The sequence below is a fragment of the Schistocerca nitens genome, chromosome 7, assembly GCF_023898315.1.
Source record: "Schistocerca nitens isolate TAMUIC-IGC-003100 chromosome 7, iqSchNite1.1, whole genome shotgun sequence".
Lineage (NCBI taxonomy): Eukaryota > Metazoa > Arthropoda > Insecta > Orthoptera > Acrididae > Schistocerca > Schistocerca nitens.
The window spans coordinates 519,849,835-519,874,601 of NC_064620.1; the positions used below are offsets into that span (position 1 = coordinate 519,849,835).

General features: G+C 41.6%; 1 protein-coding gene across 1 annotated transcript in view; it reads left to right on the plus strand.

Annotated features, from left to right (window-relative positions):
- The first annotated feature begins 16,721 nt into the window (after nucleotides 1–16,721).
- Nucleotides 16,722–24,767, plus strand: part of LOC126195364 (uncharacterized) — a 75,262-nt gene continuing 67,216 nt past the window's right edge. Inside the window, exon 1 of the mRNA XM_049933941.1 lies at nucleotides 16,722–16,794. The gene's annotated coding sequence lies outside the window, so the exon portion shown is untranslated. The remainder of the gene's footprint in view (nucleotides 16,795–24,767) is intronic.

The following is a 24,767-nucleotide window of genomic DNA, read 5'->3' on the forward strand; positions in this document are numbered from 1 at the left end:
CGAACGCTGGTCCAACTGAGGCGCCAGGTGGAAATGGCATGGCAAGCCGTTCCACAGGACTACATCCAGCATCTCTACGATCGTCTCCATGGGAGAATAGCAGCCTGCATTGCTGCGAAAGGTGGATATACACTGTACTAGTGCCGACATTGTGCATGCTCTGTTGCCTGTGTCTATGTGCCTGTGGTTCTGTCAGTGTGATCATGTGATGTATCTGACCCCAGGAATGTGTCAATAAAGTTTCCCCTTCCTGGGACAATGAATTCACGGTGTTCTTATTTCAATTTCCAGGAGTGTATTTATTTCAAACTTACACAAAAGAGATGTATGTTTCAAAGTAAACTATCATTCAAGGTAATCACCAGCATTGTATACAACTCGTTTCCAGGGACTTAGAAGTCGTAGGATACCATTAGAAACGCCAGATATGTTGATAGTTCGAATGAAGCTCTCTGTTGCCCGACGAATCTCTGCAGCACTTCTGAAGCGAATGCCATGAGTGCTTCCCGTTACAAGGGAACCTCCCCATCGCACCCCCCTCAGATTTAGTTATAAGTTGGCACAGTGGATAAGTCTTGAAAAACTGAACACAGATCAATTGAGAAAACAGGAAGAAGTTGTGTGGAACTATGAAAAAAATAAGCAAAATATACAAACTGAGTAGTCCATAAGCATGATAATCAACATCAAGGACAGTGTGAGCCTCGGAGCGCCGTGGTCCTGTGGTTAGCGTGAGCAGATGGGGAACGAGAGGTTCCTTGGTTCAAGACTTCCCTCCACTGATAAATTTAATTTTTTTTATTTTCAGACAATTAGCAAAGTTCAGGCACTCATACATAATCAACTTCGCTCTCCAAACTTCCAGGACATGTTCAGATTTGCTTGGACATATGCAGGATTTGACGGTCTACACATGGAAAAATTTGAAAACGTTAAAAACATATGTTTTAACAGAGCAAAGGCAAAAATGTGCGACTGTGAAACTGTTGCATTCATTTGTTGTAGTTTATGTGACAAACACTTATGTTTTCATCACTTTTTTGGGAGTGATTATCACATCCACAAGAAAACCTAAATCGGGCAAGGTAGAAGAATCTTTTTACCCATTCGCCAAGTGTACAAGTTAGGTGGGTCGATAGCATATTCCTGTCATGTGATTCACATGCCGTCACCAGTGTCGTATAGAATATATCAGACGTGTTCTCCTGTGGAGGAATCGGTTGACCTATGACCTTGCGATAAAATGTTTTCGGTTCCCATTGGAGAGGCATGTGCTTTCGTCCATTAATCGCACGGTTCTGCGGTGCTGTCGCAAAACACAGACACTAAACTTATTACAGTGAACAGAGACGTCAATAAACGAACGGACAGATCATAACTTTGCGAAAATAAAGAAAGTAAACTTTTCACGCCAGGGAAGACTTGAACCAAGGACCAATTCTTCCGCAGCTGCTCACGCTAACCACGGGACCACAGCGCTCCCGGGCTCAGACTATCCTTGATGTTGCCTATCATGCGCATGGACTACTCAGTTTGTATATTTTGCTTATTTTTTTAATGGTTCCCCACAACATCTTCATGTTTTCTCGATTGATCTGTGTTCAGTTTTTCAAGTCCTATCCACTGTGCCAACTTAAAACTAAATCTGAGGGGGGTGCGATGGGGAGGTTCCCTTGTTAGTAATGAAACCATGAGGACGTAAGTCTGAGGAGAGCAGTGAGATGTACAGCATCTCCCAGCCCAATCGATCGAACAAATCAGTCACAAATTGCATCATATGAGGTGTGGCTAGAAAAAAACCGGACTAGTACTGGTGAAACAATAAAGCGAATGCAATAAGGCTGAAAGTCGCGTGGCCTGTCACGTGACTGTCGCTCCGCCTACTGCTCGAGTTTCATCTGCCTCCTGCACTCAGTCTGCCCGTGGCGTCTGTTTTAAGTAGTTGACGTTTTGTCTGTGCGTCGGAAAATGTTGAGTGTGCAGAAAGAACAGCGTGTTAACATCAAATTTTGTTTCAAACTAGGAAAATCTGCAAGTGAAACGTTTGTAATGTTACAACAAGTGTACGGCGATGATTGTTTATCGCGAACACAAGTGTTTGAGTGGTTTAAACGATTTAAAGATGGCCGCGAAGACACCAGTGATGACACTCGCACTGGCAGACCATTGTCAGCAAAAACTGATGCAAACATTGAAAAAATCGGTAAACTTGTTCGACAAGATCGCCGTTTAACAATCAGAGCTGTGTCTGAGTTAACAGGAGTTGACAAGGAAAGTGTTAGGCAGATTCTTCATGAAAGTTTCAACATGAACAAAGTGTGTTCAAAAATGGTTCCAAAGTGTCTCACAATTGAACAGAAGGAACGCCGAAGAATGATTTGTTCTGACATCCTGGAAAACATTGAAAGTGATCCCACCTTCTTACAAAATGTTATTACTTGCGATGAATCGTGGTTTTTTACTTACGATCCCGAAACTAAACGCCAATCGATGCATTGGAAAACTCCTGGTTCTCCACGAGAAGAAAAAGCACGAATGTCAAAATCGAAATTCAAGGCAATGATGATTGTTTTTTTTTTTGACATCAAAGGGATTGTGCACATTGATTGGGTACCAGAGGGACAAACAGTGAATCAGCATTACTACATTAGCGTCCTGGCTACCCTACGTGAGCGAGTACGGAGAAAACGGAACGATTTGTGGAGAAAAAAGTCATGGATCCTTCACCAAGACAATGCCCCAGCTCACAGTGCGTTGTCAGTGAAGACGTTTTTGGCAAAACACAACATTCCCATCTTAGATCATCCACCCTACTCACCTGATTTGGCCCCCTGTGACTTTTTTCTTTTCCCTAAAGTCAAGTCAGCTTTGAAAGGAACTAGATTTGAGACTGTTGAAGCAGTAAAAGAAAAAGCGACGGAAGTAATGTATGGACTTACCGAAAATTATCTGCAGCATTGCTATGAACAGTGGAAAATTCGTAAGGAGCGGTGTAGAGACCGAGGAGGAGAGTACATTGAAGGAGATAACATGAAATTGTAAATAATTGTAAATAAATGTTTTTTCCAGCATCAGTCCGTTTTTTTTCTAGCCGCACCTCGTATGCGCCCGAGCACTATCCTGCAAAGTGGGAGACTGGTACTGCAGAAAGTGCTGCCGCTTCTCTCTCTAGGCTGTTCATTTTTGGAATAGGGCCTGCGACCATCTTAGAGAAAGAAACTCTTAGTGTCAACAGTCACATTGACGGTGTCGAAGGGAACACCGAATTGACACGGGCATTGCGTACCGATACGACTCTACACATTGTTTCTGGATAACGCTATCAAATATTTGTTAATGCAGACATTACTCAGGCAATCAGTCTTTCATGCCGTGGAGCACCCGTTTCACAACAGGGAATAACTACGCGTGAGGAAAACGTAAAATCCTGAGATTTGCAGGTGATATAGCACTGTTAGTCGAATGAACAAGGTATTTTCAGACAGATGCAAAATGAAATTAAGAAAATGAGAAGGAAACCGAAATCGGGGTACTTAGTGAAGTTCCAATAGCAGTAAATCAATATCTGGTTAGAGAAACTCTGAAGCAAGTCACCAGCTGTACGTACTTGACCAGGAGAATAAGGCAGTGTTGTTGATCATACCAAGAGATTAAACGTGGAGTTGCACAGGTTGAAACAGCACTAAACAACAAGAAGGAACTGCTAACATCGAAGAATATTAGTTTATACACTTGGAAACAGTATGTCAGAATTTCTGCTGCGAGCGTGGCGTGATATGGCCCAGAGACATAGACAGTAGGGAACAAAAACGGAAAAGACTAAAGACTTTAGAGGCTTGGTATCGGAGAAAAGTTTTAATCGTTTTACGGATAGAGAAAATTACGAATGAAGAAGTCATCAAAAACATCGAAAAGAAAAGATCGTTGTGGGAGACTTGTCAAGAAACGGAGGGACCGATGGGCTGAACACATTCACAGACATTGCCCCTTAATTGTGAAAAGAATAAGAGGAAAATGTAAGGAAAGAATGCACGAGGAAGAGCACGACTTCATTATATCGGGCAGATAAAACAATATCTGAGTCTGACAAAATACTCGCAAATGAAAAACTTGCAGAAGATTGGGAAAAATGGAGCCCAAGAATTGCTGCCAACCAATCTACGGACTGATCACAAAAGAGGAAGAAGCCATGGGGATTCTTCGTTGGACGGGACGTAGCGGTGGTTAGCCTTTTAATAAGGCTGCTTCACCGCTGCGACCATGTTGCTGAGCGTACAATAATTTTAAATACTTCCTCCTTTTTTTCATCACCCTAACCAAAGACATGCAGATCCAGCAGAAATGACAAAAGACTGACGTAAAACCAGACGGCGTGTGCTGACATCATGCTACAATTTAAAGGCGTGTGAGATGTTATTCTCAAAGGAAGCTATTACTTGACCCGAGTTGCGAGCCGTGCACTACAAGATATCTAGATTCTCTGATGGTGAGAATCACTTCAGAATGTTCGTACTAGTAGATGAGGTCCCCAGGAGATGGCGGAAATTTGTGTATTAGATCTGTAACAGCTCTCTCGTTGTAGCCTTTAGTAGTGATGAACTTTTAGTATATTAGCAAATAACCATCTTGACCAGGCTTTAAGGTTTTTTCCGTCTTTATCTGTATATGGACTATTTTTGGTTTTCAAAACTCCACCTGCTTCAAACCACAGTATTTGCCTTCTTCTTATTCAGTATAAAGAACAAAGAAAGCATACTTTTTTTACAAATGGCCAAGTTTTAAAAACAAAATTTACTGTAGCGAATTTTGCGAAGAGTTTCTTTATTATTCTGCTTCTCTTCGTCGATTACTGCAACACATTGATTCCGGGCAGACAGAGACAGCAGTCTTAGTAGCGATGAACGCGACACGTAGACTAATTTTAAAACTATGGCGACGATTCCGAGGTGCATGAGAGGATAACCACAGGCCAGAGTGTAACGCCACGACCATAGACAGAGTCGTCACGCGTCTGGACGCAGTGGTGTTCGCTCGAGAACTAACAAAAAAGAATCCCAAAAATTCGAAAATCAGTTTGTATCATTCGAGATTCCGTACCCTTTCTTAACGACTGAGGCGCTGGTGATCTCTTGCTTTCGAGAGGCTTTCAATAAGTAATGCAACATTTTTTTTTTCTGAAAGCAGGTTGGTTTCATTTAGGAATACACCATTATATTCCCCAGTCTTTTAGCTAAAAAAACCTATTTTCAGCATAATCTCTGTTCAATGCGACGGCCTTACGCCACCTTACTGGGAGGCATATATGCCAGCATGGTACCACTCTACTGGTGAACGTCAGCGTCAGCATCTTGCTACAACGACCACCCCATCATACATGAACCGCTTCCTTCATTGGGTCAAACAGATGGATGTCCATGTCTATGTCTACGTTGTGTGTGTGAAATCTTATGGGACTTAACTGCTAAGATCATCAGTCCCTAAGCTTACACACTACTTAACCTAAATAACCTCGAATCTCCGCCGGGACCTGCCGCACAGTCCACGACTGCAGCGCCACAGACCGCTCGACTAATCCCGCGCGGCGTCTATGCCTACGTCATACTCCGCAAGCAACATAATAGGATGTGGCAGAGGGTACTTTTCGTACCACTAACTTAGCCCTCCAACACTGTTCCACTCGGGAACAGCACGCGGGAACAATGATTGTCGGTAAGCCTGTGTATTGTCTCTAATTTCTCGAATTTTCTCCTCATGGTCATTACGTGAGAGGTATGTGGAGGGAAGTAATATGTTGCCCGACTCTTCCCAGAAAGTGCTCTATCGAAATTTGAATAGTAAATCTCTTCGTGATGCTTAACATCTCTCTTGTTACGTCTGCCAATAGAGTTTGTTGAGCATCTCAGAAGTGCTCTCGCTACGGTTAAACCGTCCCTTGACGAAACGTGCCGTTCTTCGTTGCATCCTCTCTATCTCTTGTATCATACCTCCATGGTAGGGATTCGAGACTGTTGAAGAATACTCAAGAATCGGCCGAACAAGCGCCTTATAAGCCACTTCTTTCGTGAATAGCCTACATTTCTTTAAAATTCTTCCTATGAATCTGAGTCTGGCATCTGCTTATCTCACTATTTGTTTTATGTGGTTATTCCACTTCAATGTCGCTGTAGATAGCTACTCCTAGAAATTTTACGGTAGATACTGTTTCCAGCGGTTTGTCATCGATAGAGTAGCTGTACACTAGTGGATTCCTTTCACTATGTATGCACAATACGTTATATTTATTTCCGTTCAGGGTTAACTGCTAGAGCCTGCACCATTCGTCATTTCTCTGGCGGTCATTCTGCAAATCCTCACTGTGTCCTGGCGTTTGTTATATGCAACCGCATCATTCTGGAACAGCCTTAAAGAGCATCCGACGCTTTCTACCGGATCATCTATAACTGTATTGCAAATAGTAACGGTCCTATCACACTTACCTGCGGTACTCCGGAAATTAAATTTACATCTGCCGTTAATATTCCGTTAAGAGCGACGTGTTGAGTTCTACTGTACCTGCAAGGGAGTCCTGAATCCAGTCGAATATCTGCTCCGATCCTCGGTAAGCTCGACTATTTGTCACTAAACAGCAGTGCGGGACTGTGGAAAATGCCTTCCTGAAGTCAAAGGACACGGCATCAACCAGAGCGCCATTGTCTACGGCGCTGTGGAACTCATGGAGGAATATAGTGAGCTCACTGTCATGTTGATCTCTGTAGAAGAGATTTTCATTCTCCTAAAATGTCATAATTTTTTAGCATAAAACGTGTTCCACACTTCTACAAGAGATTGACGTCAACGTTTTAGGGCTATAATTCTGTGCATCTGTCCTACTGCACTTCTTGAAAACGAGAATGACCTATGCATTTTTCCAGTAGTTAGGTATCTATCGTTGCTCAAGCGCTCTACGATATATTACTGCTAGAAGAGGAGCAAGTTCTTTCACATAATCTTTTTAGAATCTTATAGGTATCTCATCTGGTCAGGACTCCTTTCCACTACTAAGCGATTATAGTTGCATTTCTGTGCCGGATGCTGTGGCCGAGCGGTTCTAGGCGCTTCAGTCCGGAACCACGCTGCTGCTACGGTGCAGGTTCGAATCCTGCCTCGGGCATGGATGTGTGTAATGTCCTTAGGTTAGTTAGGTTTAAGTAGTTCTAAGTCTAGGGGAGTGACGACCTCAGATGTTAAGTCCCGTAGTGATTAGAGCCATTTGAACCATTTTGCATTTCTGTTCCAGGGTCGGTTATGCAACGTCAGCCATTTCGACGTTCGTACGACGAATGAAAGGAGGGACCGTGTTATGATCTGCGGTGAAGCAATTTTGGAAGGCCGAATGCAGTATTTCAGCCTCCTCTCTGTTCCATTTCGGTACCAGTATGGTCACTGAGTGAATTAATAGATGATTTTGACACTGATCTTCCATACCACCAGAACCTCTTAAAACACGGCTATTAAACCATGGTATGAGATCCAGGCCTTAGAGAGGATGAAGAAGAGCAGTTCCATGAAGTTCAGTGAGCCCCTCTTGCGTGCGCAGACTTGCGTGAGACCTTGCATTGTTATGGTGAAGGAGGTGTTCCTTTGCATATTGGTGGCGACGGACACAATGCAGGAGCAACAGCTGCTTGCGGCCGGCAGTCACGGAGGAGATCGACATCTTGGCGTGACCTTTTTGCGGTGATGACAGACCGCCTCGCCCAACGACTGAACGTCCATTTCTTGACTGCCAGGTCTCCGCAGGCATTCTGCAAGAGCCTGTGACTATCTGCGATGCTCTGGTTTTCCGCCAAAAGAAACTCAATGACAGATGTCTTCGTGGACCGCCCCTCCGATACTGAAATCATGAAGCCTACGTTAGCGCAGTCACCTATTGGAACTTCATGAAACTATTGGGGCTGAAGTGGGCATATTCCACCACGTCCCACAACAAATTCAAAATTTTTTCAACAGAAACTAGCACAGAAGAAATTATGTTTCATTGCTTACTGAACGACCCTCTCATTATAAAAGTGTATGTACGTATGTTCCACATCACTGGTCGATTTCAACCACACGTGGTAACGTACCACTTACTGCCTGGAAACAACCGCGTTGGTAGTAAGAACCATCTGCCTATCTGTCTGTCAAAAGGGTGGCGTGGGGGGGGGGCAGGGGGGTGCGAAAAAGAGGAGTAGCCCACGACCCGTGAATACCCAGAATTTATTAATCCAGTATCTGAGAATGAGAGCTCTTTGCATCTTCTCTACTTCTTGCCATTGAGACTTGTAGCCAAATTTTGGGTGAATACTAAAGACGTAGTAAAACATCACTAATATCATTCGATGTAATATCTTTTATAATGCATCAGTTGAAAAGTATCGAGTATAAAAATATGTGTGTAGAGATGTAGGCATTCAGTACGAAGATGTAGGGATGCTTTTCCGTGTCCCTACCTGTGGGTCTCACACACAGCGGTGCAGGGACGGATCCATTTATTATGAAGTACGAGAAGTCTAATTTGCACCACGAAAGGAGGAAGAATGTGCCACAATAGGAGACTTCCAGTTTCTTTGTAGAATGTTTCTCATCGTACATTACTGATTCACATCGTAAATTGGTCTGAAGAGTAGCGGTATCAGGTAGTGTCGCAGAAATATCATGGATGCAGACCAGATGGGTGATGGTGGCGTCCAGATGTGGAGAGTCATATGGAGTTTCACACTTTCGTTGATGATCAAAGATATATCTCCAACAGAGTTGGCGAAGTACAGCATCCGGGCACTGTGGCCGAGCGGTTCTAGGCGCTTCAGTCTGGAACCGCGCTCCCACTACGGTCGCAAGTTCGAATCCTGCCTCGGACATGGATACGTGTGTTCTCCTTAGGTTGGTTAGGTTTAAGTAGTTCTAAGTTCTAGGGGACTCATGGCCTCAGATGTTAAGTTCCATTTTTGTTAAGTTCCATTTTTGAAGTACAGCATGCGCAGCTTTTCAAAAATTGAATTATGCCAGACGTCCTCCGCATGAACGAGAATATTCGTCTGACGCAGGTTGACCTGCACCGTATGTGCAGGAAGTGCGTGATGTAACGAACGTCTCTCAGCTTGCTACCATTGACTGCTGCGTCGCTGCCGTGTATGTGCAGTAGGGAAAATCGCATCCTTTCAGACCTATTTTTTTTTCTTATATTGGAGAGTTTCCAGGATTGTTGCTTTCCTCTTTAAAAGGATTATTTATGATTCCAGATACATTTAGACTGAATGCTTTGGAACCTGTGTTATAGAAAAAATGGCTTTTGATTGAGCTACATCTTGATGTCTATCGTTTCAAAGCTCCCTGTTCAAGATACACGCTTTTATATCTTTAACACTTGGAAGGCAGCTTGACAGATTATGAAGGGTATGAAACAGAGAAGGTGTGTGAGTGTTTGAGATCTTAAAAGTGAACCTCCACTCGTACATCTTTAAAGAATCGAATCCCTAGTATATAACGCCATATCTTGCGAACTGTGTGTCATATAACGATATAATTTTGAAGGTGCATTTAATTCTATATGTAGATGCTGACTGAAAATGTGTAGCGAATACAGATAGTAACAAAGAAGTAATATTTTAAAACGTCGTGCCTGGTGCTCGAGTTTCACTGCACGAACAGCGAAAATAGAGTAAGCGATATTCTTCATTATTTTGGGTGCAGTGTAAGCGAGAAAAATTTTCGAAAGATTTAAAAATACGTGTAAAATTTGTTGGATGTCGATAAGTGCTTTAATTCTCAAAAGCTGGACGACTCATCAAAGACTAATTAATGAAGAGTAATGAAATCTCGGGAATACATTTATCTGGCTAACGTATTTGAGTTCTTATCAATGCAAGTTCACAGGTTAATGTGACAAGCTGGTGCATTAATAAACGGTGTAACCGCCAGAATGTCGAATGCAAGCATGAAAACATCCATGCCGGAGGTCAGTTTGTGGGATGGGGTTCCATTCCTGTCGCACTTGGTCGGTCAATACAAGAACGGTTAATACTGGTTGTGGATGATGCTGGAGTTGACGTCTGATGACGCCGCATGGATGCTCGATTGGAGATAGATCTGGTGTTCGAGGAGGCCAATGCAATATGTGGACACTCTATAGAGCATGCTGGATTACAATAGCGGTATGTGGGCGAGCGTTATTCTGATGGACAATACCTCCTGAAGCGCTGTTCGTAATTGGAGGAACAATAGGCTGAATCACAAGACTGATTTTCAGTTTTGCAGTCGCGGTGTACGGGATAACCACGAGAGCGCTCTTGCTGTCATACGAAATCGTACACCAGACCATAACTCCAGACGCAGGTCCAATGTGGCTAGCACAGACAGGTTGGTTGCAGGTCCTAAACTAGCCTCTTTATAACCAACAAACTGCCATCACTGGCATCTAGGCAGAATCAGCTTTCATCTCAAAGCACAACAGACCTCCGCCCTGCCCTCCATTGAGCTCCCGCTTGACACCACCGAAGTAGAAAAAGGTGTTAGTTTGGAGTCAGTGGGATGAACGCTACAGGCCTTCTCGCAGGGCGCTGTCCTTGAACTAACCGATTGTTAACAGTTCTACGTGTCACTGTGGTGAGAACTGCTGCTCAAATACCTGTTGCAGACGCAATACGATGCAGCAGAACCAGACGCCGACCACGATGGTCTTCCCTTCCGGTAGTGCCTCTTGGCCATCCGGATTCCGGTCTTCTTGCATCAGTACATTTCCGTGACCATCGCTGCCAACCGTCATTTATAGTGGCTGCATTCCTGCCAGGCCTTTCTGCAATATCGCGGAAGGAAGAACCAGTTTCTCGTAGGCCTATTACACGACTTCGTTCCAATTCACTGAGGTGTTGATAACGGCGTCTTTGTCGCCTTGAAGGCGCTCTTGAGTAACATCACTCACTATGTCTAATCTCAAGGATGATGATGATGTTCGGTTTGTGGGACGCTCAACTGCTTGGTCATCAGCGCCAGGCATAATCTCAATATTTACACAGTCTAATTTTTCACGCAATCCAATCGATCCACTGTCACGAATGATGATGACTATGATGATGATGATGGAATGATGAGGACAACACAAACAATCAGTCCCAGGGTAGATAAAATCCCCAACCCGGCCCGGAATCGAATCTGGGACCCCGTGATCCTGAGGCAGCAATGTTAGTCACTAGACCATGAGTTGCAGACATCTCAAGGCTAACTGACGTTCACGACGGTTGCAATGTTGAAGCAAACCTGATTTGCATCCTCATAGTTGTGGTACTAGCGCTACTCTTAAGCAACAGGCGAGAAACTGGAACAGACATCACCTTTCAGAGCAGAAACAGCTTCCTATCAATGTATACACATATTTAGTAAATATAATACTTGTGTTCCTGTGCTGAACTTTTCATAAGATTATACCCCTTTATGAGTACACCATGACAGCACTTTAAACTTTTATATTCAGTCAATAACTATACGTACCTTTGAACATTAAATTTTTGCATATCTGGTATCCGCTAGATGTGCATCCTGCAACTGGCACCGTGTACCGAGATAACCATTTGGTCAAAGAACCCTAATTCAGAAACCCTAATTCAGAATGACCCACATCATAAGAGTCAAAATCGTGGCACTGTGTACAGAGTTAACCATTTGGTCAAAAAACCATAATTCAGAAACGACCCACATCATAAGAGTCAAAATCATGGCACCGTGTACCGAGTTAACCATTTGGTCAAAAAACCCTAATTCAGGAACTCTAATTCAGAATGACCCACATCATAAGAGTCAAAATCGTGGCACCGTGTACCGAGTTAACCATTTGGTCAAAAAACCCTAATTCAGAAACCCTAATTCAGAATGACCCACATCATAAGAGTCAAAATCGTGGCACCGTGTACCGAGTTAACCATTTGGTCAAAAAACCCTAATTCAGAAACCCTAATTCAGAATGACCCACATCATAAGAGTCAAAATCGTGGCACCGTGTACCGAGTTAACCATTTGGTCAAAAAACCCTAATTCAGAAACCCTAATTCAGAATGACCCACATCATAAGAGTCAAAATCATGGCACCGTGTACCGAGTTAACCATTTGGTCAAAAAACCCTAATTCAGAAACCCTAATTCAGAAAGACCCACATCATAAGAGTCAAAATCGTGGCACTGTGTACTGAGTTAACCATTTGCTCAAAAAACCCTAATTCAGAAACCCTAATTCAGATAGACCCGCATCATAAGAGTCAATATCGCGGCACCATGTACCGAGTTAACCATTTGGTCAAAAAACCCTAATTCAGAAACCCTAATTCAGAAAGACCCACATCATAACAGTCAAAATCGTGGCACCATGTACCGAGTTACCCATTTGCTCAAAAAACCCTAATTCAGAAACCCTAATTCAGAATGACCCACATCATAAGAGTCAAAATCGTGGCACTGTGTACTGAGTTAACCATTTGGTCAAAAAACCCTAATTCAGAAACCCTAATTCAGAATGACCCACATCATAAGAGTCAAAATCGTGGCACCATGTACCGAGTTAACCATTTGGTCAAAAAACCCTAATTCAGAAACCCTAATTCAGAAAGACCCACATCATAAGAGTCAAAATTGTGGCACCGTGTACCGAGTTAACCATTTGGTCAAAAAACCCTAATTCAGAAACCCTAATTCAGAATCACCCACATCATAAGAGTCAAAATAGTGGCACTGTGTACCGAGTTAACCATTTGGTCAAAAAACCCTAATTCAGAAACCCTAATTCAGAAACCATAATTCAGAATGACCCACATCATAAGAGTCAAAACGTGGCACTGTGTACCGAGTTAAGCATTTGGTCAAAAAACCCTAATTCAGAAACCCTAATACAGAATGACCCACATCATAAGAGTCAAAATCGTGGCACCGTGTACCGAGTTAACCATTTGGTCAAAAAACCCTAATTCAGAAACCCTAATTCAGAAACCCTAATTCAGAAAGACCCACATCATAAGAGTCAAAATCATGGCACCGTGTACCGAGTTAACCATTTGGTCAAAAAACCCTAATTCAGAAACCCTAATTCAGAAAGACCCACATCATAAGAGTCAAAATTGTGGCACCGTGTACCGAGTTAACCATTTGGTCAAAAAACCCTAATTCAGAAACCCTAATTCAGAATCACCCACATCATAAGAGTCAAAATAGTGGCACTGTGTACCGAGTTAACCATTTGGTCAAAAAACCCTAATTCAGAAACCCTAATTCAGAAACCATAATTCAGAATGACCCACATCATAAGAGTCAAAACGTGGCACTGTGTACCGAGTTAAGCATTTGGTCAAAAAACCCTAATTCAGAAACCCTAATACAGAATGACCCACATCATAAGAGTCAAAATCGTGGCACCGTGTACCGAGTTAACCATTTGGTCAAAAAACCCTAATTCAGAAACCCTAATTCAGAAACCCTAATTCAGAAAGACCCACATCATAAGAGTCAAAATCATGGCACCGTGTACCGAGTTAACCATTTGGTCAAAAAACCCTAATTCAGAAACACTAATTCAGAAAGACCCACACCATAAGAGTCAAAATCGTATAGACGGTACATGTGGGATAACTCTAAACAGAATAGGAGTGCTCGGTAATGAGCGTTTCAGGCTGGCCGGAGTCTTTAATGAGTAATGCGTGCGTGGCACGTTTTCTAGACTGCATTTATTTTACAGTGAAGAAGTGCGTGCCTCAATGAGGTGGGTGTTGCCACCTTGAGAAACGGAGAAATGTTTCCGCGGTGGACTTTACTACAGTCTACAGCTCAGATCTCGTTTTCAAAGAAGAAGTGTTACTTCTACCCGGAACTTGCAGGTGTACCTCAGCAAGATGTGTCCGAATAGCCGAACGAATATGTAGATTGAAGATTAGCAATATGTGTCGTAAGTAGTAGAAGAAATGTTATGTCGGGGAAGAAACGTAAGAGGAACTGCACTGATCAAACTACGAATGATTTGCAAACGGTATCTTCATCTACATGATTACTCTGCAACTCACAATTAAGTGTCTGGCAGAGGTTTCATCGAACCACCTTCAAACTACTTCTCTACCGTTCTACTCTCGAACAGCTCTCAGGAAAAAGGGACACAAATCTTTCTGTGCGAGCTCTAAAATAATTGTTGAGAAAGAAAAACTTGAGGAAACAGTTACATCGTGTAGCGGAAGATTCGTAAAGAAGCAACAGTCAGTTTTTCACAGAACGCGCATTACGAATAATAAAATGTAGACATTACTGATACAGCTGCAATTACAACACTTGGCATAACAACGACCGCAATCATTGGGACAATATGATTTTGAATTCGAAGTAAAGTTTTGTCAATGGGTTGTGTTGTAATGCGAGCACTGAGGTTAACAGTCACCATTTTAAACAATGCAGTGACCTTAATTTAGTGCTGTGAAGTTTAAGTGAGGTAACGGTATGCCAAGCAAAAAGTAATTATTGCTGGCCATTAAACCCTTATCGCAAAGTAATTTTCGACTCCTTGCTATCTGCACGATCGTGAAACTAAAGATACGGAACACTCTACATCCGAAAAGATAAAGAATATGATGAAACGAGATCAAAAACAAGATTACCAACAGGATTCTAAACAAAAAGTGCAACGAATCAGCTACGATGCCACATCGGGGACATATTTTTCGTTATAACAGGAGAGTCGGAACTTTATGGAGTGGCTAATTAATTTTTGTGTATTGTAACCTGACCCCTTCACAATGAACACCAACATCAATTTGTACGTATTCAGTGCAAATAACATACGACTGCCGAAAATAGTAGTGCTATAAAATAGAAAAGATTTTATTTAGTATCCGATGGAAGACGATGTCATTTCCGAGAAACTGCAAGCTAAAAATGAAACAAAACGACTTCCAGTTTCTTTTTAAAAATATGGTTCCCGTATTCACCCTTTATAAACTCAACTGCGTAAAACTAACAGGACTGTTAGACAGACTATTGAACACTGTTGAGCTAGCGTTTGATGTTAATGGGAGAACATTAAACGGAAATTAGTAACGGATGCAACTGTCGGGGAAAGAAGTCAAAGATATAGACCAGACTGTTGAACATGTTGGTGAGATACAAGAAAATAATTCACGACTACGTATTTTAAAACTCCACAGTACCTTTGTTGCCATAGTTTTCTGTATGAACGCTGGTTTTGATGTAGCTTTCCACCTAGTCCATCCTATGCCAATCTCAATATCTATGCGTAACTACTACACACCATATTCTACTTGGACGTATTAATTTTAATCATATTTCTGTCTCCCACTACGATTTTTACCTCCTTCCTGTATACCCCCCCCCCCCTCCCCACTTCCCTCTCCAACAGTTCCATCCATTACCATGTTAACTGTTCCTTGCTACCTTAAAGTGAGTCGTATCAATCTGTTCATTTTATTAGTCAACTTGTGCCCTACATTTCTTTTCTTCTTTGCGATTATATTTATTATTTTTTCGTCTACTACCCGGTCTACCGCTCTAATTGTCAACATTATTCCGCAGTACCACGTTCCATAAGCTTCTGTTGTCTTCTTATACATTTATCCTGCACATTTCTCTTCAGTACAATGCTACTCCCAAGACAAATATTTTCGTAACATACTTCCAAATACTTCAATTTGTATTCGATATTTATAATTTCTCATTTTCAAAAATGTTTCCTTGCTATTGTGAGTCTGTATTGTTTACGCCATTTGCTTCGGCCTTCGTCACTTACTTTGGTGCCAAAGCAGCAAGTTCCATATACTACTTCTTGTGTCACATGTCCTAATACAATCTTGCCGGAATCACCTAATTTAATTCGACCACGCCAATGTACAAGGGGACACTGCACAGCGGAAGTAGAATTGAAAATAAAAATGTTGAGGTGTATGAATATAGCAATAAAGCAATGTTTATATTGATACAAGAAGGAGAACAATGCCAAATGACTTCTGCCTTGAGGAAAACGGATATACTGCGCAAATATATCATTGAAGCAATTACTGTACAACATGTATATGAAGTGAGAAAAGGCAACTGCAGGTGATGGAATTTCAGACGGGAAAATCTGAGGAAAGATAAAACAACAGGAAAAATATCAACATATCTCACTCTTTAGTATAAAACCGCTGTTATAGAAACTGTAGCTGCAGAAAGAGAGGAAGAGAGATTCTTTTGACACAGAAAGAGGTCAGAAACAGGGAAATGTGAACGCGATAAACCTGTAGCTCCTCGCAGTTGTAAATATTAATAGCACCAATTACGGGAGATCATAATGAAGACTGCTTGTTACGAAACAGAACCCACAATAAACGTAATTGCTGTTTAAAAGTTAACGTGGAACTACTTAGTAAGTATAGCCGAAACTCCACTGCTTACTCCGTAAATTAATGCTGTCCGTCACTGGAAACAGAAACGAGCAGACTAGTGGCTCAGAAATGCTCAATAATAAGAGTCATACGATATTTGAATGACGTTTCCCTGAACTCTTCGCTTGTCAGCCGTCAATACAGCACAGTACTTTGCAAGTTCTTAGCCAGGACGTGTTCATTTGTCATAAATCTGTGGAATGACAACACGGAATTATTGAGACCAGCACTTAATGGGAGAAGGCACACCAACGCAGACATTTGTAGGTGTGTTACCCCTCGCCACAGATACCTCGCTCGGTCGTACGTCGACTGACATCAGCGAGCAGTAGCGCCCTGCCATCGTACGTCAACATCTTCGAGCTGCAGCACTTGAAAGGTACGACGATTTTTCTGGGATACCTGTCGCTATTGTTTTCTGACATACGTCTAATTCTATGTTAGGAAATGAAATTCACTAATATCCATTTTCAACTGAAATTACAAATTATTAGAATCATTTGTAACATACTGACATTCTTCTTCAGTTTTGCAGGATTTAAACTTCCGTCATCACACTGATTTATCTAGATTATTAAGGCATGTATACGTTGAATGTACGACTTTTCAATAATCTGTGGCAGTGTCTGGTAGCAGGAAACAAAAAGCAAAGCATTATTTTAGTATAAGGTTTAACGTAGAAGATGCTGATTTCATATACAAAAAGTTGTCGTTTTCTTCTCTTATGCTAGTAGACAGTGCCACAGAGTTCCATATGTCGTACAAACAGTATTTGCATGCCTCGTTGTTTCACACAGATCCATTTGGTCGTGGAAGTTGAGCACTCGAAAATGCTTAGAAAATACATTGTGACTGGTTACAGTAATTTGTAGTTTCCATTACTGTCCATAAAAGACACAGTAATGCTTAAACTAAGATGTTCTTATTCAAAATAACCATTTCCTCTTACTACCTGATAATATTACTTTCCGCTTCGATATTTACTGTAGACAAAAATTAGAGAACACGTTTTTAAGCTCGAAAGGTTGCAGTCATACAACGTTCAGCATGATAGTCTAAATATTAGGTTACTGATGCTACCACCATATTACAATCCGAAATAATTTTACTAATTTCGACTTATACTAATGGTATTATTATTATTATTTAAAACTACAAATATTAAATTTGTGATTTTCAGGTAATTTTATCCGCACATTTAGTCCGTGAGCATAACTGAGCGTAGAAAGCATCAGAAATCCACTGATTTTTATTTTTAGTTATCTTCGGTGCTTGACAAATTTTGCTCATGATTTCATTTTAAAATTAATAAGCCTACAAATGTTTGCACTTGACAGGGCATTTATTACTTCTATTTCCATTCAATTATACCAACACCGTTTGAAATAATATTTTTATATATTCACTAATCAAAACTGAATGCTGCATGCTGAAAAACATTATCTAGAGCTTTCTGAAAGTAATAAATTCTGTTGCCGTCTAACTTAAATTACTAACTGGCACAACCGCTGCAGATTACTGCCGACGTGAACATTAGTTGGCAGGAGTAACGACAGTGTTATACATAAGGAAATGCTATTACAGTATTATACAGTATCATCAAAATGTTAATAAAATTTAAGTTATAATTCAATTTCATGATTCTACGAAAGTCCAGGTACAGAGTGAAGCTTTACAAAAAACAGAGATATGTTTTAAATAGGAATTAGGCTAAATATGTCTTTTACATAAAGTTTTGGAAAATAAAATGATCAACAATTAATTCCAAAAGACATTTATGTTTCACTATTTGCAACACTAATTTAGATGATAACATAGTGATGCCTAACTCAGATAACTTGCTGGTGACAAAAGAATGAAAACTCGTCTCTACATACTACTGTCGGCTCTGTAGCAATCTGATTACATCCCATTCCATCAGTAAAGGAAACTTCTCTGGATCAATGTTCAAAACAAGAAAAGCCAGCAGTCACAAGCAATGAAACAGATCAGTTCTAGTGAAACAATAAAGTTCATTTTCTTTCTAAGCGATCTAAAAACCTTAGTCCTTTATGTGATAAAGCTCCCTTCTGTTAATAACACCTGCTTTTTATGTATTGCGCACTCTGCTTCTGCACTAAATAACTACACTGGCCTTCAAAAGTCGGAAACTGTTGCTGAACCACCACGCACACGCACAGGAACTTAATTTAGAGTTCATTATATTATTATTGTAACCATAACATCACTTCTTCATTCTCCATGGACGACAAAAGTGTAGTGAAACCGAGATTTTGCAGAAATTATCCACTACGCTGTGCGTTTTCCTGAACGTTAAGACCTCTCTTATAGCCTTTATTCGCGCGCGCGCGCGCGCGCGCGCGTGTGTGTGTGTGTTTGTGTGTGTGCGTGTGAGGGAGATGATGAGAATAAAAGAGAAAGAGGTGGGGAGGGGGGTGGCAGGGACAGGGAGAGAGAGAGAGAGAGAGAGAGAGAGAAAGAGAAAGAGGGAGATGGTAAGGAAGAAGTGAGGGAGATGTCAAAGAATATGAAGAAGGCTGTAACCACAAAACACAATGATGAAAAAACATTACCACAAGGAAGAAGTACTGCGACGTAACACGCTCTTTCGCAAGTCGACGGCGGTTCTGCAACATGTGTTGTCCACCTACTGCTGCAGATCTGCACACGTCACAACAACATGTATTGTCCACCTACTGCTGCAGATCTGCACACGTAACTCCTGACTGCATCTACTTAAGAGATCTCAGAAAAGCAGTGGTGAAGAAACTGAGATTTCATAACTACACGTCGGAGGCCGCTGAAAATAGTCTTGTGAACTGTAAAGAATAAATCGGAAATGGGTTGCTGTTAAAATTTCTAAGTTCAAAGGTCTTTTTAAACTTGCATTAGGATTTTTTTATTGCTATTAAGCAAGATCATCAGGCAACATGTGTTTAAATCATTAAAGTTCCTGTTCACAGACCTCGTCACACTCAAACAACCAGAACTTTTCCTATCCAATTCCGCAATCATTTACGAGAGTAACACAGTCAATAAACTGCCATTTACTTTGGCACTCGGCATTCAGTGGTTGATTTTAAATAAAGGTTTAGCTCGCCATAAATACTCAGTAAACAAAAATTTACTTAGTACCGCCACGCTTTTAGTTCAAAGCTTACACACGCGATTTTCTCCAGAGCAAAATATCTCTAGACTCTTAAAATTTCGCAAATAGTTAATGGTAAACACCAACTACCTTTACCACTGTACCGAAACGCCGAAGACACAATGTCACTTCATTTTACACATAATGCGTTCGGACACTTTCAGCAGGACCGGCTCCTTCGAAAGCTAGTCCACCACCTCCTCCTTCTCGCTGCCTCTACAAGCCCCTCTATCTCACGCGTTAGGTGGCAAACCGTCTCACCCCTTATTGGCTGTACAGAATTACGGTCAATCAGAACTCACTTTCAGGGTGCGGCTCGCGCCAAAATCTAGCAAGAACCAACCACTGTTCTCAGCTCATTGACGCCATTAAAATAAGCAACTCAAAACTCTCTTGTTAAACCAATAAAATGAAATAAACCTTAAGCTGTACTTTACGTCTGGAATATAACTATATATTCGCGAACGTTCTGGCTGTCTCTTACATATTCAAACATACTTGGACATCCATCTCCAATAGTAGGAGAACCACTGGTGGATTCGTTCCCACGATACAAAGCTGGAACACTTGCAAGTTCCTATAGAGAATTACAAACTGAAAATCTCTGATATTTGCGAATGTCCCACATACACTCACACAAGTACTCTCTTTCACACTCACACTAACACATAATTACGAAAGGTTTTCTAAACTGAGAACTTTCCAAATTTGAATCTAAACACTGAGGTGTTAACATATCTTTTCAAATAGTCACAGTTGGTGAACTATTAACATATATATATTGATTTAGTTTTTTAAGTGTCATGTTTTTTACTGACTTTTCCTTTTTTAACTTCCAAATTATGACAGTTATTGTCTTCAGATTTTGACACATTGTTCCTTTACACAACAGAAGGTTATGTACCTAATATGAAGTTCCTCAGGCTATTTCTAGACCAGTTATTAATTTTTATAGTTCCAGAGAATGTAACTACTATGTAACCGCTTCTCCGCTACTTTCACACGCTGCAGTCACGCCATATGATCATGACACATGTCTGCAGGACACAGCTCGCCCTTTGCAGATCGAATAAGATTCTGACTGCTTACACTGGAGCTCACGTACATTCATACAAGAAAGCTTTAATAGAAAAATTCGCAATCGAGCCCTAGCTGCGACGCCTCAGTATGTCATAGCTCCATTTATGATTGGGAGAAAAGGATACAAGGCGTGAAAGTTTTGAGAACTAAGAGTGAGTTATGAAACAGACCACTTAAAATTGGACTATTTCGTAGATTTCGGGATTAATGACAGAGAACGAAAGTAAAAGAGTGGAAAGAGAGGGAGATTGCTAATTAAGAGGAAAAGGGTAATCTAAACGAAATCCACCTGATATTTTTTATTAGTTTTGGGAGGGCGGAGTTTAAGGGAGAAACAGAGAGAGAGAGAGAGAGAGAGAGAGAGAGAGTGGGGTGGCAAAGGGGGCGGGGGTTAAAGAGGAGGAACTAAAGTTCTGTTCCTTCTTTTGAGAATCACTATCCCAACATTTATTTTCGTAGTAATTTGAGAATCATTCCCCGATAGATTTATTTTAGCGGTTCGAAATCTCTTCTGAGGAAGTATCTTTCGCTATTTTTTGAAATACAGAACTATTCGAATAACAGGGTAGGCTACATGCAGTAAGGCCCGCTATTTCGTTACTCTCAAGCCTGTTAGTGTGGGTAAACATTCTTCTAAATACCATGGTCGTTTTCTTTCTGGTGAATTGGTTCGTTGGTAAGATAAAAGAGGTTGCTTATTCGGATCATCACACCACACAAAAAACTAATAGACGTCGAGAAAATTGACAAGAGAGTGCTCCCGATGATGGTATGAATCCATATACCTGCGACTGGCAAGTTTCTAGCATTAATCAGCATTAAAAAACTTGTAAACCTATGATTTCATTGTGAAAAAGACGAACATTTTAGCAAAAAACTTCTACATGTAATATGACTTTCATTTGCAGCTATTTTGTATTAAACACAAGCCGTTTTATTGCCTTCGTGCTTCATATACAGACTGAAATGGGTACACGTGGAGAAATTTCTATTGGTGATTCACGACGGTGTACTGAACATCAGAACCTCAGAATAATAATTTTGGCTATTATAAGTCTTTGTTTTTTAGATTGGGTAGTACTCCCAAGTACATGTGGCAAGAGCACGCCATTAATAGTTATTTTCCCCTGGGCGGCAAGTCAGGTGTTGAAGTGTGGACGCGTGGAAGAAAAACGGGTAGTCTATAGTGACAATGGTAGTTAATTTAGTGATTCCGTTATGACCGTGCAGAAAAAATCACGTAGTAAATTATGTGGCTTGTTCCCGGGAAGACGGTTCGACGCAGAGGAAAAACAACCAACACACGTATTAGGGTACCACATAAAAAATATCTGCGCGTTACCAGTTACAAAAAAGTAGTTGAAATGGCTCTGAGCACTATGGGACTTAACTTCTGAGGTCATCAGTCCCCTAGAACTTTGAACTACCTAAACCTAACTAAGGACATCGCACACATCCATGCCCGAGGCAGGATTCGAACCTGCGACCGTAGTGGTCGCGCGGTTCCAGACTGAAGCACCTAGAACCGCTCGGCCACTCCGGCCGGCATACCAGTTACAGCCTTTGTCTTTATATCCAGCTGCTGTTGCCGCTTTTCGAACCATCAGTCTGATGCACAATCTGTCTCATAGGCAGCAGGCGTACTAGGCCGTACTTTCCCAGAAACTAAACAATTCTGAGACCTGGGACATAGGAAGTTTCAGAGGGAACGTCAGCTATGTCACATTTTCTAATTATATGCCTCGCTTCCTCTGACTTCAAACCAAGGATCAGATTTTCTGCTGCCGTTGCCAAATGGTCTGAATTTTCTGTCGTTTCGTCTACAGTGGCCCTATCCCTTTGCTGTCGTGTGTGAAGTGCAACTTGTTATTTCACTGAAAGGTTTTTAGAATATGAGTGTATTTCATAAGTTGCGGGACGTTATTGGAAGCTCCCTTGCTACCTACACATTTACCATTTTAAGGCGCTTTCCCTGACTTGCTCTAGGCAAACGCAAGGATGGTTTCTCTGAAACAGCACAGTCGATTTCCTTCCCCATCCTTCCATCCTTGACACAATCCGAGCTTGTATTCCGTCTCGTACGACGTCCATAGCCAAAGGGCCTTCCTTCCTTCCTTCCTTCCTTCCTTCCTTCGTTACCACTTTAAAGTGTAACCTGTTCCAGTGTCGACAGTTAGTGATAGCAGTTCAAAGGTTTTCAAAGACATTAGCTACAGTGGGCATTGAAATGAGTCAATGGCAACAGGTAAAAATACATGCCAGACCAGGACTCAAACCCGTATCTCCCACATACTACGAGTGGTCACCGCCTCGGTCATCCGAGCATGCTTCCCATCCGTCCGAAATATGCACTGGATATACACCTCATATATTAGTGACTGCAGCCTATGTACCACAGATGGGTGGAGTCGCATAAACTATGCGATGCTCCTGTTAGTCATCAGCGAACATACGGGGCATGAGGTGCATTGGCTTCGTAATGCGCCATGTACGTTTATAGACAACACAACAAAAGGCGCTTAGTGTTTGTATAGAGTGTTACCTTATATGGAAATTAAACAAATAGAGTAAAGACAAGAAAAGAATAGATGCTTATGAAAAGCAGTGCCACAGAAGAATGCTGCAGATTGAATTGGTAGATGCAATGAAGATGCACCGACTCGAACTGAGGAGAAAAGTTGTCATAGTCTCCCTATAATGGGTCACATGCTAACAGGACGCATCCTGAAGCAATAAGAAACACTTAGCTAACGGAGGACAGAGTGGAATGTGAAAACTGTAAAGGGAGACCTAGACTTTATCATAGCAAGGCGGTCCGAGGAAGTAACGGAACCCAGCATGTTGTCCTCGATGCCGAGTATTCATCAGAGACAAGATTATCGTTAGGCGCTTCCCAGGAAAAAGCTATAGGACACTTATTATTTTCGATATGAACAAATGATGTGGTGGACAGGGTGGTCAGTAATATGCAGTTGTTTGCTGATGATGTTATGATGTATGGGAAGGGGTCAAATTTGGGTGACTTTATGAGGATGCAAGATCACTCAGACAAAACCTCTAGTCATTGTGCTGAATGGTAGCTAGCTCTAAATGTAGAAATATGTACGTTAATGCGAATGAGAAGAAAAAACAAACCTCTAATGTTAGGATACAGCATTAGAAGTGTGCTTCTTGAGACAGTCACTTCGTTTAGATATCTGGGTGTAACGTTGCAAAACGATTTGAAATGAAACGAGCATGTAAGGATTGTGATAGGGAAGGCAAATAGTCGACTTCGAGTTACTGAGAGAAATTCGGGAAAGCGTGGTTCATACGTAAAGAAGGCCGCGTATACTGCGATCTATCCTTGACCACTGTGCGAGTATTTTAGATCCGCACGAGGTCGGATTAAACAAAGACGTAGAAGCAATTCAGAGGCGGGATACTAGATTTGTTAGCGGAAGGTTCGCACAACACCCAAATAGTACGTAGATCCACTGGAAGCTTAAATGGGAATGGCTGGAGGGAAGGCGACATTCTTTTCGAGGAACATTATTAAGAAAATTTAGAGAACTTCCTTTAGAAGCCGATGCGAAAGTTTTCTACTGCTACCATCATGCATTTCACGTAAGGATCGCGTGGATTAGATACGAGAAATTAGAGCTTGTACGGTGACAAATAGGCAGCCGTTTTCCCCTCGTTGTATTTGCAACTGGAACAGGAAAGGAAATGACTAGTACCGGTAGGCGTTATCCTCCGTCACGCACAGCACGGTAGCGTGCGGATTATATTTTTAAATACATTTGCAGTGTGGAGCAAATATGAAGAGTTGGTAAGTCAGACCCAGGAAAGAGTGTAGAGCTGCATCATACACTGCAACTGGTATAGACATGCGTATGGCCGGCCGAAGTGGCCGTGCGGTTAAAGGCGCTGCAGTCTGGAACCGCAAGACCGCTACGGTCGCAGGTTCGAATCCTGCCTCGGGCATGGATGTTTGTGATGTCCTTAGGTTAGTTAGGTTTAACTAGTTCTAAGTTCTAGGGGACTAATGACCTCAGCAGTTGAGTCCCATAGTGCTCAGAGCCATTTAGACATGCGTATTCAAATACAGAGATGGACAAACAGTCAACGTCTACATAAGACAA